We start from the raw sequence: 18,356 nt of genomic DNA, 5'->3' as shown, positions 1-18,356 counted from the left end.
CCCAGTGTCGCTGTCTTCCTGCTTATGTGGAACTCTCAAGCTACTTCTCCCATCATGATGATAACAGATTAAACCTCTGAAACTATGAGCAAGTCCCAATTAAATGTTTTTCTTTATAAGAGTTGCCATGGTCATGACATCCCTTCAGAGCAACAGAATACTAAGACACCCAACAATTCCATGGGATAAGCAATTAACAGCCCACAGAACACTGGCCACTGAGGGGTCTGAGAATATCAACTTCTGCTTTATTCCACTGACTTCCTCAAAGTAGCCACAGCCAAAAGAATTCATAAAAGAACCAGAACAAGGAGAATCTGTTATCTGGAGAAGCAAAAGTAACTATACAAAGGTATATATAAAAGTGGAAGTATACACAAGATATATAATACAAAATGTAAAAAATACAAAGGTATGTATAAAAATAAACATCAACTAGAAATCATGGAAGAAAATAAAAGAAAAGAAACCTCATGAGATCAATAATGTACATTTGTCAGTCTTCCCTTTACAGAAGGAAGCAACAAGCTTCTATTAGAGCGAGCTGTTCTAATGAAATAAAGTTGTAAAATGAGAAAAATCATCTGAAAGGTAACATTTTAGGTCGTGTTTAATTATACCTTCAGTTAATTCCTTACTAATTCAGTTTGGCAGGCAGAAGGCTAAGTTTGGAAGGCTGACTCAATATGGATACATCACACTCTACTTCAGTAGTAACGTAGTCTTCCTCAAATTACTTAATATTCTGCCTTGATTTCCACCTCATAAAGTAATAGTGACAACATCAAGTTCCTTAAGGGATGTAGGATGAGTACTGATGACAAGCACATTGCAGGACACTTGCTCACACTGTGAACCCAGAGATTGTATAGTGGGGGGAAAAAAACCTTTTCTCAGTTGCGCTGTGGCTTAGCCCTTAGCACACATGTTTAAGCCCTATAGCTGGAAAATAGACACAGCCTCAGTATACACCTCTAATGCCAAACTATGCCAACTATGAAGGCAAAACTTCGTAGAAGGAAACACTCATGTTTGAAAGTGGTGTTTAATTCAGTGGCAGACAAAGTGACAAATAAGAGAAAGATTTGACAAAACAGGATATGCCCAACTCCCATAAGAAGAGACAGGAAAGGGAAGCTACTTAAGAGAGAAGACAGTTTTGCTGGGATAATTGTACAGAGACAAGTTAGAGAGAGAGGAAAAAGAGAAAGGCAGAGAATGAAAAAGATCCACAAGATCAGAACAGATTGGTAGTCAGTTTGAAGTCAAACACAGCAATTCAGGAGAAACTGAGAAAAAGCCCTATTGAATCAGTCAGCCTGGAGAGAGGAATTGGGGTCAAAACAGCTGAGTTGAACCAGCTAGTGAGAGTTCAGAAATAACTAGAAGAGGTGAGTTTATTTCAACAGCAAGTGTCAGAAGCTGAAAACATCCTATGCCTGAACAAGATTGTATGGAGACTAGAAGCTTCCAGAACTTCCAGGACTAGGCCTAGGTTAGCAGAAAGACAGTAAGCCTCAGAGACAATTACTACAGGAGAATAAAAGTGACTTTTACACAAGCATGCTCACATGTTCTGAGCTCACATTGCTCAGAACAGTCTCTAACACCTAGGAAGCCTTGTAACTAACTGCGTTTGCCATCATTAGCATGCAGTATGCGGTACAAAGCAAGAAGAATGACATAAGATATACTAGCCATGGTGAAGAGAAGAAATGCACCAACCAAAATGACAGGTTACTGTCATTTCCATCTCTGCATACATACACTCTCTCTCACCAAGAACCTACCATTGTCCAGCCACTTGTTTCATATAGCATCATGCTTTTATACTTGTTTTACCTGGTAATCCCCTAACAAACAGAGGTGGGACACATTATACAGCCCAAGCTAGCCTTGAATTTGTAATCTTTCTGGCTCAGCCTAAGTACTAGAACTGCAGATATATACCACCAGACCCAGATCCCTAATGAATCTTTATAGTTACCACTTTGGACTAGAATTTAAACTCAGAGCATTACCCTACAGCTGCACTATAGAAATCCTTACCTAACTTGTCCACTTTAGATTTCCCCCTTTCTTCCTCCTTACCCTTTCTCCCATTATTCCTCCTGGTCAATGCTGGTTACAGCCAGTACCATCTCTCCCTTCCTCCCCTTCTACACATACTTTATCTCCTTTCATCATGTGTTTTTAGAATATAGTCAAATCTGATTAACCTGTAACCTACACACGGCTATTCTCAGGATAACTTACATACTTTCTTATTGCCAAATTTAGGGCCCAAATCTATTGCCAAAACTCCTATCTGAGGAGGACCAGTGTGGGCAAGAGAGGGTTAAACAACTAATTCATATTGGTCATACGGTCAGGGATTAACATTTAAGGTTTTCCAAATCTACCTTTACATTGCCAGTATTCATAACATTAACACAGGTTCAAAAGAAGGCTCCAGATTCTTCCCACGCTAAAGTTGCAACGAGCTCTTCCCTTTAACTGTTTAACAATGCTGACCTCTAGGAGATCTTTGTATTAACAGAATAAATGCCAAAGGGACAAGGGCCAAATCAAGCCTCATAATATGACGATACTATTTCTGTGAACATATACCACCATATTAGCAAGCAAAGCATGGCAAACAATGAGGAAAATAGGTGACAAGGCTTTTGTCCAGAATGGCAAGCAGTAATCAGAACATGACAAAGGTCTGCAATGAGCCCTCTCTGGACAAAGAGGAAGGAAGAGAAAATGGTTCCTCTTCCATTCTGTGCATCTGTACTGGGCGCTGCTGTACAGGATCTTCCAAGTAAAAGTTAAACAACTGCTTGAGCATACTGAGTCAAAAACCACACTTGGGAATCTGCATTTCTTATTAGGATTCGAGTGCTCCATCTCTGACAGTCACCCACTTGACCTGCTTTTAGGAGCTCAGCACACAGACCTTCATGAATATCCCTCGTCCCTCTCTGCTGTACTAACACGTTTTCTGCTTTCTGCATGATTTTATGGTCAGAGGTTAAACTGCTAAGCCTTCACCTTCCAAGAGATGCTTTTCCCCTCCCATAATGGGCTTTCACAGTGTGCTGCAGTCGGATTAGCTCCTCTTTCAAGAACAAAGGCTATCTCTTTGTCCCTGTTATTTGGGCGTGGAGCCCCACATCAGAGGAGGCTGCTGCTCCTCAACATCACGATTATGAAACTGAGAGCCCTGAAAGCTTCTCCGGGTCTAGACTCTCATCCAGCCAGCCAGCCAAAGAGCAAATCCTGTCAGGCACTCAGCTGAAAATTAACTAAGGCATCCTGTTGAGAACCTGATGAAGATGTTATTTCACCATACGGTAAAGCTCTGTTGTTTAACATAGCGAGAAGGAAAAAACTTTGAGCTCATTGCCTTAACAGTCTCAGTCACTAATTCCCACATGGGTGAGTCAACATATTTTCAAACATATAGCCCTTGTCTGTATATACTCCTAAACCAGGCTTGATCATGTCCTTCTTCTACGTTTAAAAATCTGCCAAACCAAAGATGCATTCAAAAGTTACAATTAATTTTATCTTTTATGTGCAGTTTTTACAACAGATGTTTCTCATCCAATTTTTATTGCAATATTTATCAGTGAAGAGACTAATCAAAATGCAAGTCAAAAGACACAATTTTGTTATCTTTGGACATAAATATTCATTTATAAAGTTGAACAATGGTGAAAAACAAACACAGGTAATTAATTATGACTACGAATTGGAAAAGAAATAGTGAGTAATCCATAAATACAAAAATGGTTTATAAATTATTTTAAATTTTAAGACACTGAATACATTGAACAAATCAGGTCATATGAGGCAATAAAAAAATTGTCCATGTCAAATCACAGATGAATTCAGGAATATCTACTATAGAATGAGAAGAACTACACTTATTCAAATATAATCATATAAATTACATCCACAGCAGCAAATGACATTTAAAATTATAACATGACTACAATCATAAAGGTGATGTTCAAAAGTAGATGCTTTTAATGTGGTTAAGTAATATTTTAACCTGGTTTCAAAATTCTCTAACACAGTAGGTTAATTTTAAATATATATATATATATATATATATATGTATGTATATATATATATATATATATATATATATATATATATATATAAGAAACCTTATGGAATAATAAGAACAGTCTAAGATAATGCACTTGAGTGCCATTATTTATTAAGAATCAAATCACTGCATAGAAAATTATATAAACTGATTGCCCACGTTTTCAAAAAATAGAAACTTTTATCCGTAATTATTTCAGGTGGTAATGAACATCATAATTAACAAAAGAGATAGATGTACTCTTAGGAAGTCATCAATGCTTAAACACAATAGATGTCTACCATAAAGAAGCCTGTCTTCACTTCAGGATCACATGCAAATCTAACCTAGGAAAGAAGCTTTCAAGGTGAAGAGGACAGAACCAAATGCACACACAATGATGGGCAAAAACGTCAACTATTTCACTTCTAGCACAATAGGAAAAAAAATCTACAAAATTTGAATATATTTCAAAAGAAAACATTAAATGAAACCAAATAGCATTCATGATAGATGTCACCAGCTTAGATGCCTGTCGATAGATAAATAAAATGGAAATAACAAAAAAATATGATTCATTCACAGAAGAGAATGATAGCATTTCATCTGTATAAGAACAAGTGGAACTGCAGGGTACTTGTTAAATGAACTAAGGCAGACAGAAAGACAAATACAGCATGTTGTCTCTCATAAATGGAAGCTGGAAAATGTTGATCTGAATTAGTGATTACTAGAGGTTCATACAGAAAGGGCTGAGCTACATAGATGGAGGGTTTAACAATAGGTATAATGAACTCTGGTAGAATGACACCTTCTGGAGCTCTGCAGCATGGTAAGGAGACTACCACTGACAGGAACCTTTATATATTTTATGAATAACTAGAATAAGCTCCAAACACAAAATAATCAATGGTACAGAAGTGTTTGTGGCCTTGATTTGATTAATGTATTGTAATATACATTAATCAAACGTGCACTAATCTCCTGATGCTAAATTTTAAGTCTGTTGTTAAACATAAGCCATCTAAGATTTTTTGTTATTTTTTTATTTTTTTAAGAATTATTTATTTACTTTATGTATATGAGTACATTGTAGCTATCTTCAAACACACCAGAAGAGAGCATTGAATTCCATTACAGATGGTTGTGAGCCACTATGTGGTTGCTGGGAATTGAACTCGGGGCTTCTGGAAGAGCAGTTAGTGCTCTTATCCACTGAGCCATCTCTCCAGCCCCCTAATTCTAAGATGAAGAAGAAGAAGGAGGAGGAGGAGGAGGAAGGAGAAAGGAGGAGAAAGGAGGAGGAAGAAGGAGAAGGAAGAGGAGGAAGGAGAAAGGAGGAGAAAGGAGGAGGAAGAAGGAGAAGGAAGAGGAGGAAGGAGAAAGGAGGAGAAAGGAGGAGGAGGAAGGAGAAAGGAGAAGAGAGAAGAGAGAAGAGAGAAGAGAGAAGAAGAAGAAGAAGAAGAAGAAGAAGAAGAAGAAGAAGAAGAAGAAGAAGAAGAAGAAGAAGAAGAAGAGGGGGAGGGGGAGGGGGAGGGGGGAGGGAGGAGGGAGGAGGGAGGAGGAGGAGAATGTAGAGAGTGTACGCCTTTAATCCCAGCCCTCGGGAGGCAGAGGCAGGAGGATTTCTGAGTTGGAGTCCAGCCTGGTCTACAGAGTGAGTTCCAGGACAGCCAGGGCTACAGAGAACCCCTGTCTCGAAAAACCAAAAAGAAAAAAAGAAAGAGAGAGAGAGAGAGAGAGAGAGAGAGAGAGAGAGAGAGAGAGAGAGAGGAAGGAAGGAAGGTAGAAAGGGAAGTAGTGAAAGGAGAAATATGAGATGAAGGAAGTCTACAAGAGAGACTAATAGCATGATGTTGGCCAGCAGTGCACATCACTGTGACATCAGAGAAGGCAACAGCATGACAGAGGCTAGCAGTGCACTTCACATCACAGTGGACACCAGAGAATGAACCAGCTTGATGGTGGCCAACAGTAAACCATAGCAAGCATAAGTCATAAAGCATGACAGTGATCAACAGGACACATCGCCAAGGACAGCTGGCATTTTCATACAGCTTCATCATAGTTTATAGTTTATCTACTGTAAGTGTAACTGACCATTTTAGTTTATAGTTTATCTACTGTAAGTGTAACTGACCATTTTTGGCAAGCTCAATTCGAATCTGAAGAGTTAGCTACTGCCCATCACTCTTTCCGTGGTAATATTTTATTACTTATTTTCTATGTGTATGTGGGAATGCCTGCAGCTGTGTCTGTGCTGTACATTTATGCAGTTCCTGTGAAGGCCAGATTAGGTGTCAGGTCCCCTGGACTACAGTTATAGATGGCTGTGCTACATGTGGGTGCAAGCAATCAAACCCATGTCTTCTACAAGAGCAGCCAGTCCTCTTAACCACTGAGAATTTCTCCATCTTCCTCCCTTGTAATTTTTTAAATCCCTGAAATATGCAGCAACTTGCATTTTGAAATTAAGAAAGAAGGGAGGGAGAATTTTAGGCAAAGAACTGACAACGTAGCCCGTGCTGCTTCTATGTAGGTGCTCAGACGCCTGGAGCTGGAGTGAGCTCCTGAAGGCGCACAGGTACCAGTTCACTATTGCGTGAATGGCTAAGTGCCTGTCAGCTTAAGAAAGGTTCTCTTCCCCTCTTCCTCAGCACTTGACCAATGAGAAAAAGCTACCATTTCCAGTCTCCTTTTAAGTGAGGCTAAGCATTGTCAAGGACCAAGTCCTTTACAAGGAAAGTGATGTATGAAGGATGCCCCTGCCTGACCTCCGAAGAAATTTCCTCCCTGAAGTACTCCTCTTGCCTGTCATGTGACTTGAACTTAGAGTTAGTGCCTTGGCTTTGACTCAACAGCCAAGAAGAAAAGCCTAGATAATAAGAGAAAATCAAGGGGAAAGAAACTTGGTGCCCTAGATAACTGTAGAGAGTAGCACCCTCCAGATGGACCAGCTGCGTCTCAGCCTCCACATTCTCTCAGGCTTCTGTTTGGAGGATTTCCATTCCCAGCAGATTGGCCATTATTCTTTAGAACACAGATTAAAACTGAATGGACAGTTTTGAAAGCTGATTTAGAAAAACAGCTTTAGGGATTATCCTCGAACACACAGGAGGTGGAGAAAGGACCAGAAAAAAAAAAAAAATTGTGATCTTCAAAGCTGGCTCTGGACACCAGCATAACTTGGACTCTAGTGTCACTGTGTGCCCCTGGTACTTTTAGAACAAAGACTGCAAGTTCATATAGATGGATGGATGGATGGATGGATGGATGGATGGATGGATGGATGGATGGACTTTCCTCTCCAGAAAGAAACATGAGAAAATGCACAAGATACAGATAGTTCTCTCCTTAATAGCAAAACCATGACAGTGTTTCAAAATGGAAACATCACTTCCTCATATCAAAACTGAAATATAATTTCAGCTCCCTTGTATGTGTGCACGCACAGAAGCTACAAGCTGAGGCAGTGGCATGCATAATCACTCTCTACCTTTTTTTTTTTTTTCAGCAAAACCTGTAGTTCACTGATTCAGACCCAGTGGCTATTCAGCCAGCCCTCAACATTCTCCTGTCTCTACTTGGCCAATACTGTAGTAACTGGCTGTGGTGGTTTGAATAGGTTTGGCCCCCAAAGACTCCTGTGTTTGAAAGCTTGGCCCACAAGTGACAACTATTAGGAGGTGTGGCCTTGTTGAAGTGGGTGAGTCACTGTGAGCTTTCAGGTCTCCTAGACTTAAGCTCCACTCAGTGTTGCACCCAGGAGTTCCAGCCTCATAAGATAGTCTTCTGACGGCTGCCTTTAGATCAAGAAGTAGAATTCTCAGCTCCTTCTCCAGCACCATGTCTGCCTGAAGACTGCCATGCTTCCTGCCACAATGATAATGGACTGAACCTCTGAAACTGTAAGCCAGCCCCAATTAAATGTAAGAGATGCCTTGGTCGTGGTGTCTCTTCACAGCAATAAAGCCCTAAGACACTGGTACACACCACTTTTTTTTATATGGGTTCTGGAAATCAAAGTGAGGTCCCCAGGCTTGCACCACAAGCATGTTACTGGCAGTCACCTCCCCAGCCCAAATTCAGTTTCTTATCTCTGCATACACAAGGTTCAAACTTCAAAATATAGAACCTTAGCCAGGTGGGGTGGCACATACCTTTGATCCTAGAATTCAGGAGGCAGAGACAGGCAGATCTCTGTGAGGTCCAGGGGAAACTGGTCTACAGAGCAAGTTCCAGATCAGCAAAGGCTAAATATAAGACCCTGTCTCAAACAAACGATCATAAATAAATAGGTAAAGAAATAAATAAAACAAAGTTTAGGTCAGATTTGATTCTCATTTGGTACAACAACTGTATCTCTTCTAGTGATAAGGGCAGAGTGGTCCTGCCCTGCTACATGTTCTGCAAATAAGCCACACTCAATGTTTCTCTAGTTAGCAGAGAATTTTGCTAGCTCCATAGAGAGCATTTTAAAAGATAACCTAGCTTTTAGTAAGAAAGTAAAAATGTAAAGTTAAAAGTCCAAGGTGAGATTTGTCTCAGTCTTCACTATCAAACCTACTTTTAAAAAAATTAATAAAAGTCATTAAGTTAGTTTTCACGTAATTAGGCACATTTCCTGTTAGAAGCAGGGCCTGGAAGCACTGCCCAGAAGTTTACATTGACTTTAACATGAACTATGTCACATTCACTTTATAATAGATATTAGACTTTTGCTAATAAAATATATTAGAAAATGAAAGTTAGGTTATCTACCAACTCTCCAGAATTCATAAACCACAGATTAAAATGTTTCCTGAACTTAGTCAAATTGTACATCAAATATCTAATCCAATCTACTCATTTTGAGACTCAAAGACACAAAATGGTTTGCACAATCACTATATTTTATTATGAAGGGATAAATACTATAAATGCCATAGAAATTACCCTTAAGAAATGAACATTTTATTGATGTGATTGCTGAATTATATCCAAGGCCCTGCGGGTTTTGTGCCCTTCCTTTTGTGACTACCATATTTTTGCTGCGTTACTCATTCTGAAAACAGCTTCCTCATTTAATGAATGCGGAGCACACACCCAGTCCTCCATTCTTTGTCTCTTTGAAACTGCTGCATAAATAAAATTTCTTAATATAGTAATTCCTCACTATGTGGCATTAGTTCCAGTCTGCCCCACAGATAGCCTCAGATGCTCAAGTTTCTCCTATTAAATGGCACAGATAAGCAGTGTGCTAAGGTAATGTTCAATGCCATGTATCTATGTGAGAGATGCAGTGTACCATCAGGCCTAATCTAATGTCATCACAATAGTCACTGCCCTCTACTTGTGCCGGATCCTGACCTAATCAAGAGTCCCTAAGAAGGGAGTGTGAAACCTTGGTAAATTGGTCAAATTAGCTCTCACTGAGAATGAGGGTCTTTGGAGACTGTAAAGGAATAAGCCATGCAAACAAGATGATGACCACCACAGGCAGAAGGTAAGATGCTTCAAGTGGGCTGTCTGCCATGTTTCAGGCTGAACAAGTAAACCAGTATGGCTGCAACTGAGGGAACAAGAAGAAAGATGCAATAACTAAAAGATGAAATCCTAGCTGTGATCATGTCAGATGCAGTCAGAAGCACAATATACTTAAAAGTGCTTAGACTAAAAGGGTATTAAACAGGCCGTACATTTTGTTTTAGAAAGGAGCTTTGGCAGAAAAAAATACTATCTGCGAAGTCATGCAACTAGTTGTCATGCCCAGGGAGAACTTGAAATGAGCTCTTTCATAGGCACTGTCCACAGCAGCAATGGATGCAGGGCAGACTGCAGACTAACACTGTAAAGCATCTCCTAAACAGATGAGCATTGGTCATTGTCACTTGCCTTTATGATGTCCAAAACCCTTCCCTGTAATTCTGCAGGAAAGCCAAGCTCATGTCTAGGTTAACGCATAATAAACCCAGTGGACAGAAAGATAAAGAGCCTCTGTGCTCTGACAACAAAAGAAGCCAAAGCTTTACACATAAAGACTATTCTCTCCCTGACAAAAAGTCTCTGTTTCCTGAGATTTCTCAAAGTTACAAAGGAAAGAGGATAAGGGAAGTAAATCATTATCCCATGTGTGGGTAGAGCTAGAGTCTTTCAGTCAAGATCAAACACCACTGGCTGATACAAAATAGCATTGCTGCCAAGTCCTCTCACCGAAGCACTAGTATCTGCCAAGCCCTGGGCTAGAACAGCCAGCATAATTCAGGCTCATACTCCATACAACCCGCACTTCAACTCAGCCAAGGAGACAGGAGCCAAATGAGTACACAGAGTGATTATGATACCACCTTCTATATACTTATCAATGGGACAAATGGTCATCAAAGCACACTCAAAAAAAGTGATTTCAAGTAGATTCTAAAGTTAAAACATTAAAGCAGTATGACAATAAATCCCATATAAAGATGTATTAATGAATAATCTTCAACAAGGTGCTTTTTTTTATGTGTATGGGTGTTTTGTCTGTATGTAACTAACACATGTGCACCACAAGCATGCCTTGTCCCAATGGAGATGGCAAAGGGGTATGTGAACTAGAGTTATTACTGAAGTTAAAACTGGGCGGTTCAGAAGCACACTCAGGTCCTCTGAAAGAACAATGTGTTCTGGAGCCCCAGCCATCTCTACAGCCCTTTAATAAGTGGGGGGGGGGGGGGGGGGAATTTGCTTGCTTGCTTGCTTGTTTTTGGATTTTTGAGACAAGGTCTCTTCAATGTAGCATCCCTAAAGGATGAGCTTCTGAAAATCATGCCAGTGCAGAAGCAGACTCGGGCTGGCCAGCAGACCGGGTTCAAGGCATTCATCTCTATCGGGGGCTACAATGGTCACGTTGGTCTTGGTGTTAAGTGTTCCAAGGAGGTTGCCACTGTCATCGGAGGAGCCATCACCTTGGCCAAGCTTTCCATCATCCCGGTGCAGAGAGGCTACTGGGGGAACAAGACTGGCAAGCCTCACACTTGCAAGCCTCACACTTGCAAGTTCCATGCAAGGTGACAGGCCGCTGCCTGCCCCCAGAGGCACTGGCACTGTCTCTGCTCCTGTGCTGAAGAAGCTCCTGCTGATGGCCGGGATAGATGACTGCTGCTGATGATGGCCGGGATAGATGACTGCTGCACATCAGGCAGAAGATCAGGCAGAAGGCAACTTTGCTAAAACCACCTTTGATGACATCTCCAAGACCTACCTACCTACCTGACCCCGGCCTCTGGAAAGAGACAGTTCACCAAGTCTCCTTCTCAGGAATTCACTGATCATCTTGTGAAAACCCACACCAGAGTCTCTGTTCAGAGGACCCAGGCTCCAGCTGTGGCTACCACATAAGGGTTTTTATTCAAGAAAAATAAATGAATTAAGTCTTTTAAAAAAACAAAACAAAAGCCAGGCATGGTGGTGCACGCCTTTAATCCCAGCACTCAGGAGACAGAGGCAGGCGGATTTCTGAGTTCGAGGCCAGCCTGGTCTACAAAGTGAGTTCCAGGACAGCCAGGACTATACAGAGAAACCCTGTCTCGAAAAAAAAAAAAAAATTAAAAAAAAATAATAATAAAATAAAAAAATAAAAAACTTTTTAAAAAGTAGCCAACTCATTATAAGGAATATAAAATTAAGCTAAATATTATAATGGAATAGTAAAAATACCTTTACTGGCATAAAGAAAAAAGATCAGAAGAATGAAGAAACAGATAAAGAGCCACTGGACTAAAACAAACTAAACTAAAGAACCATATAGAATACGTAGAACTTAAAAACAACAACATCTTTAAGTCAAGCAAGTCACTCCGTGGGTCCAACAAGCAGACTGGCAGCTACCGTGTAGATCAGAGAGCCTGAACAGAGTGGGAGGAACTACCCAAACCAAAGCAGCAGCGCAAAGGGGCTCCAAGCGAGCAAAGGAGTGACAGCAGATGGGCTAACAAGAGCTGTGTATGTTCCCAATACGCCTAGATGTATAAAAAGATGCACAGGAAAATCGTGGCAAAACAATGATCTATAAATTTACAGATCAAAGAGCCCCGCCCAGGGAGACAAGACAAACAGACAAGCACGGAAAAGTCGCTTTTCTGAAAATTCCCCATGCAGAGGAGCCACTGAAAGCGGTAGTGGGAGCACAGCGTCACGCAGGGCAGGACAGGCACCACTGAAACCTATGGCTGGCGTGGTAGCACACACCGTCAATCAGCACTTGAGACGCAGGGGCAGGAGATCGTGAGTTTCTAAGGTGTCCAGAATGGCTCCGCAGTAATCTCCTTGTTCCTACCCCCACCAAAAAAAAAAAAAAAAAAACTGGTACGGTTTTTAAAAACTAGTAACAAATGAGTAAATGGCAGATATCACTCATCATAACCGTATCAATAAATGCCTCAAATATAAATGTACTATACACTAACTATAATCGGTAACTGTCAGACTAGGTATAAAAGCAAAACTCAAATATGTTAACCGACAGATATAAATAGTTCATATAATTTTATAACAGAAATAGGAAAAGAATTTCATGCAAACATTAATCACAAGAAAGGAATTCTATTTATATGAAACTAAATGAAGACAGAATGTATTATTAAAGACAAAGGAAACAGCATATATTAAAAGAGCTAGCTCATAAAATAAATGTCCCAGCCGGGGCTGGGACATTAGCCTACAATACCTGCTACTCAGGAGGCAGAGACAGAAGAATCAAAAATTCAAACATGACTTGGCTGCAGAGTTAAGTTCAGGCCAACCTAGAGAGCCTGAAGCAAAAAGCAACAAGGCACAGGGGATGCAGTTCAGTGATCGATCACTTGACCAGCATGCATAAGGAGGTGACCATCGGAACTGTGCATCTCACAAAATAACTTCAAAGTGCATAAAGCAAAAATGAAGAATCCGAAACGTGAGAATCAAATACACAATCACATATGAAATTCTTACATTCCTCTCTTGGTAATTGAAAGACACAAAAATGTCAGAAAAGACATAAAAAAATTTGAAGAATACGACCAATCAACTTTACCTAACTGACATTTATACACCAGGGAAACTCCACAACTGCAGGATATAAATTCTAGTTATGGCATAAAGAATCTTCACCAAGATAAGCCACATTATGAAGCCATAAAGTAGAATACACATTTTTGAGGACTAATAGTATATAGAGTATATGCTCTGACTCAAATTAAAAGAAAAATAAAAGAAAAATTATAATCAATAGTAACAATATACCAGAAAAATGGAAATTAAATGTTACATTTCTAAATAATGCATGTATTAAAAGCAAGACAGTAGAAATTAGAAAACATTTATAAGTATATAATTATGAAAGCAAATATCCAAACTTATGGGTTGATGTGAACTACTGCCTAAAAATAAAATTATGTTTTTATGACTGTATTAGCCCAGTGGTTCTCAAGCTGTGGGTTGTAACCCTTTAGGAGTACTTAAGACCCTTCACAAGGGCTCCCTAAGACCACAGAAAACACATATATTTACATTACAATTCAGTAACGTAGCAGAATCACAGTTATGAAATAGTAATAAAAACATTTTATGGGTGAGCTCACCACAACATGAGGAACTGTATTAAAGGGTCACAGTCTTAGGAGGGTTGAGAATCGCTGTATTAGATAACATTTAAGGTCAGTGTTCTCAGTTTCCAAATCAAGAAGCCCTAAAGAAACTAAAGTCAAAATAAATATAAAAAGAAAATAATAATGAACAGAAAACAACAAAACAGATTAAAATAACTGTTTTACTTCCAGACAGGAGCCTAGCATGGCAGTCCTATAAGAGGCCCAACAAGCAGCTGAAAGAGCCAGTGCAGATACTTATACCCAAGCAATGGAAAGAAGCTGGGGACCCCTGTGGTTGAATTAGAGAAAAATGGAAGGAGCTGAGGAGGAGGGCAACCCCATAGTAAGATCATCAGTCTCAACTAACCTGGACCCCCGAGATCTCTCAGGCACTGAGGCACCAACCAGGCAGCACACAGTAGCTGATATAAGACCCCATATCACACATACAGCAGAGGACTGATGGCTCTGACCTCGGTGAGAGAAGAGACATCTAATCCACAAAGCACCTCAGGGCCACAGAGGGAGGAGGTCTGGTGGAGCGAGGAGGGGACAACCTCATAGAGACGAGGGGAGGAGGAATGGGATAAGGAAATGTCGGAGGGTAGACCAGGAGGGGGATAACAACTGGACTGTTAAAAAAAGATTTAATAATAATAATAATGTAAACATTTTAAAAAACAACTGTTTTAATAAACCAGATCCCTAAGTGGTTAGCACCTAGGATGCACTGTTAAAGACAGGGACAATACACAGATCATCAATCTTGGAAGCAAACCAGATCTTTCCAGATCCAGTGACTGCAAAATTTGAAAATAAGGGAACTAGAGAAATGGCTCAGCGGTTAAGAGCACTGACTGCTCTTCCAGAGGTCCTGAGTTCAATTTCCAGCAACATGGTGGCTCATAGCCATCTGCAGTGGGATCTGGTTCCTTATTCTGGTGTGTGTCTGAAGAGAGCAACTTTATGAAGTGTACTCACATACATAAAATAAATAAATATTTAAAAATTTTAAAGTAGACAAGCCTCTTCCGGTCAGAAAAGCACCGGGGCAGCTAGGGCGCAGGGTCGGCTGACACTCGCCAGCTACCCACAACACCCAGCACAGGATCTTAAGACTTCTGGTGAGTGGAACACAGCTTCTGCTCCAATCCAATTGCGCGCGGGACCTGAGACTGCATTAGTTAGGGAAGCAGAAACCGGCCTGAGTAGGGCCACAGGCCTCATCCAGCCGGATCAGCACAGGGGTAGCTTGAGCGCAGGATTGCCTGACACCCGCCAGCTACCCACGACCCCCGCCACAGGATTTTGAGACTGCTGGTGAGTGGAACACAGCTTCTGCTCCAGTCCAATCACGAGAGACCTGAGAATGCTTTGGTTGGGGAGGCAGAAATCCGGCCTACGTAGGGCCACAAGCCTCTTCCGGTCAGAAAAGCACAGGGGTAGCTAGGGCACAGGGTCGGCTGACACTCGCCAGCTACCCACAACACCCGCCACAGGATCTTAAGACTTCTGGTGAGTAGAACACAGCTTCTGCTCCAATCCAATTGCACGCGGGACCAGAGACTGCATTAGTTAGGGAAGCAGAAAACCGGCCTGAGTAGGACCACAGGCCTCTTCCGGCTGGACCAGCACCAGGGTACCGCCAGCTACCCACGACCCCCGCCACAGGATTTTGAGACTGCTGGTGAGTGGAACACAGCTTCTGCTCCAATCTTTAAACAGTGACAATGATAACAACTAACCCCAGAGATTACCAGATGGCGAAAGGTAAACCTAATAATCTTATTAACGGAAACCAAGACCACTCACCATCATCAGAACCCAGCCAACCCACTTCGCCCAGTCCAGGGCACCCCAACACACCGGAAAAGCTAGACACGGATCTAAAAGCATATCTCATGATGATGGTAGAGGACATCAAGAAGGACTTTAATAACTCACTTAAAGAATTACAGGAGAACATGGCTAAAGAGTTACAAGTCCTTAAAGAAAAACAGGATAACACAATCAAACAGGTAGAAGTCCTTAAAAAAAAACAGGATAACACAATCAAACAGGTAGAAGTCCTTAAAGAAAAACAGGAAAACACATCCAAACAGATGATGGAAATGAACAAAACCATACTAGACCTAAAAAGGGAAGTAGACACAATAAAGAAAACCCAAAATGAGGCAACACTGGAGATAGAAACCCTAGGAAAGAAATCTGGAACCATAGATACCAGCATCAGCAACAGAATACAAGAGATGGAAGAGAGAATCTCAGGTGCAGAAGATTCCATAGAGAACATCAGCACAACAATCAAGGAAAATGTAAAATGCAAAAAGATCCTAACTCGCTCATCCGGCCGGATCAGCGCCGGGGTAGCGGGAGCGCAGGGTTGCCTGACACCCGCCAGCTACCCACGACCCCCGCCGCAGGATTTTGGGACTGCTGGTGAGTGGAACACAGCTTCTGCTCCAATCCAATTGCGCGGGACCTGAAACTGCATTAGTTAGGGAAGCAGAAACCGGCCTGAGTAGGGCCACAGGCCTCACCCGGCCGGATCAGCGCCAGGGTAGCGGGAGCGCAGGGTTGCCTGACACCCGCCAGCTACCCACGACCCCCGCCGCAGGATTTTGGGACTGCTGGTGAGTGGAACACAGCTTCTGCTCCAATCCAATTGCGCGAGACCTGAGACTGCATTAGTTAGGGAAGCAGAAACCGGCCTGAGTAGGACCACAGGCCTCATCCAGCCGGATCAGCGCCGGGGTAGAGGGAGCGCAGGGTTGCCTGACACCCGCCAGCTACCCACGACCCCCGCCACAGGATTTTGGGACTGCTGGTGAGTGGAACACAGCTTCTGCTCCAGTCCAATCACGCGGGACCTGAGACTGCTCTGGTTGGGGAGAGAGAAATCCGGCCTACATAGGGCCACAACCCTCTTCCGGTCAGAAAAGCACCTGGGCAGCTGGGGCGCAGGGTCGGCTGACACTCACCAGCTACCCACAACACCCGCCACAGGATCTTAAGACTTCTGGTGAGTGGAGCACAGCTTCTGCTCCAATCCAATTGCGCGGGTCCTGAGACTGCATTAGTTAGGGAAGCAGAAACCGGCCTGAGTAGGACCACAGGCCTCATCCTGCTGGATCAGCGCCGGGGTAGCAGGAGCGCAGGTTTGCCTGACACCCGCCAGCTACCCACGACCCCCGCCGCAGGATTTTGGGACTGCTGGTGAGTGGAACACAGCTTCTGCTCCAATCCAATTGCGCGGGACCTGAGACTGCATTAGTTAGGGAAGCAGAAACCGGCCTGAGTAGGGCCACAGGCCTCACCCGGCCGGATCAGCGCCAGGGTAGCGGGAGCGCAGGGTTGCCTGACACCCGCCAGCTACCCAAGACCCCCGCCGCAGGATTTTGGGACTGCTGGTGAGTGGAACACAGCTTCTGCTCCAGTCCAATCACGCGGGACCTGAGACTGCTCTGGTTGGGGAGAGAGAAATCCGGCCTACATAGGGCCACAACCCTCTTCCAGTCAGAAAAGCACCTGTGCAGCTGGGGCGCAGGGTCAGCTGACACTCACCAGCTACCCACAACACCCACCACAGGATCTTAAGACTTCTGGAGAGTGGAACACAGCTTCTGCTCCAATCCAATTGCACGCGGGACCAGAGACTGCATTAGTTAGGGAAGCAGAAAAACGGCCTGAGTAGGACCACAGGCCTCTTCCGGCTGGACCAGCACCGGGGTACTGTCAGCTACCCACGACCCCCCCCCCCGCAGGATTTAGAGACTGCTGGTGAGTGGAACACAGCTTCTGCTCCAATCTTTAAATAGTGACAACGATAACAACTAACCCCAGAGATTACCAGATGGCGAAAGGTAAACGTAATAATCTTACTAACAGGAACCAAGACCACTCACCATCATCAGAACCCAGCACCCCCACTTCGCCCAGTCCAGGGCACCCCAACACACCGGAAAAGCTAGACAAGGATTTAAAAGCATATCTCCTGATGATGATAGAGGACTTCAAGAAGGACTTTAATAACACACTTAAAGAAATGCAGGAGAACACTGATAAAAAGGCAGAAGACAATAAAGAGGAAGCACAAAAATCCCTTAAAGAATTGCAGGAGAACACTGCTAAAGAGTTACAAATCCTTAAAGAAAAACAGGATAACATAATCAAACAGGTAGAAGTCCTTACAGAAAAACAGGAAAACACATCCAAACAGATGATGGAAATGAACAAAACCATACTAGACATAAAAAGGGAAGTAGACACAATAAAGAAAACCCAAAATGAGGCAACACTGGAGATAGAAACCCTAGGAAAGAAATCTGGAACCATAGATACGAGCATCAGCAACAGAATACAAGAGATGGAAGAGAGAATCTCAGGTGCAGAAGATTCCATAGAGAACATCGGCACAACAATCAAGGAAAATGTAAAATGCAAAAAGATCCTAACTCAAAACATCCAAGAAATACAGGACATAATGAGAAGACCAAACCTACGGATAATAGGAGTGGATGAGAATGAAGATTTTCAACTCAAAGGACCAGCAAACATCTTCAACAAAATTATAGAAGAAAACTTCCCAAATCTAAAGAAAGAGATGCCCATGAACATACAAGAAGCCTACAGAACTCCAAATAGACTGGACCAGAAAAGAAATACCTCCCGACACATAATAATCA

At 42.3% G+C, this 18,356-nt stretch overlaps 1 protein-coding gene across 2 annotated transcripts in view; it reads right to left on the bottom strand.

Moving 5' to 3' along the window:
• The window catches only part of Dennd1b (DENN domain containing 1B), a 222,215-nt gene that overhangs the window by 170,497 nt on the left and 33,362 nt on the right, over positions 1–18,356 (bottom strand). The gene's annotated exons all lie outside the window — the stretch shown is intronic.

This window comes from Mus caroli, unplaced genomic scaffold, assembly GCF_978045245.1.
Source record: "Mus caroli unplaced genomic scaffold, Mus_caroli_1 scaffold_1, whole genome shotgun sequence".
Taxonomy (NCBI): Eukaryota; Metazoa; Chordata; class Mammalia; order Rodentia; family Muridae; genus Mus; species Mus caroli.
This window is presented reverse-complemented; position numbering and strand designations above follow the sequence as displayed.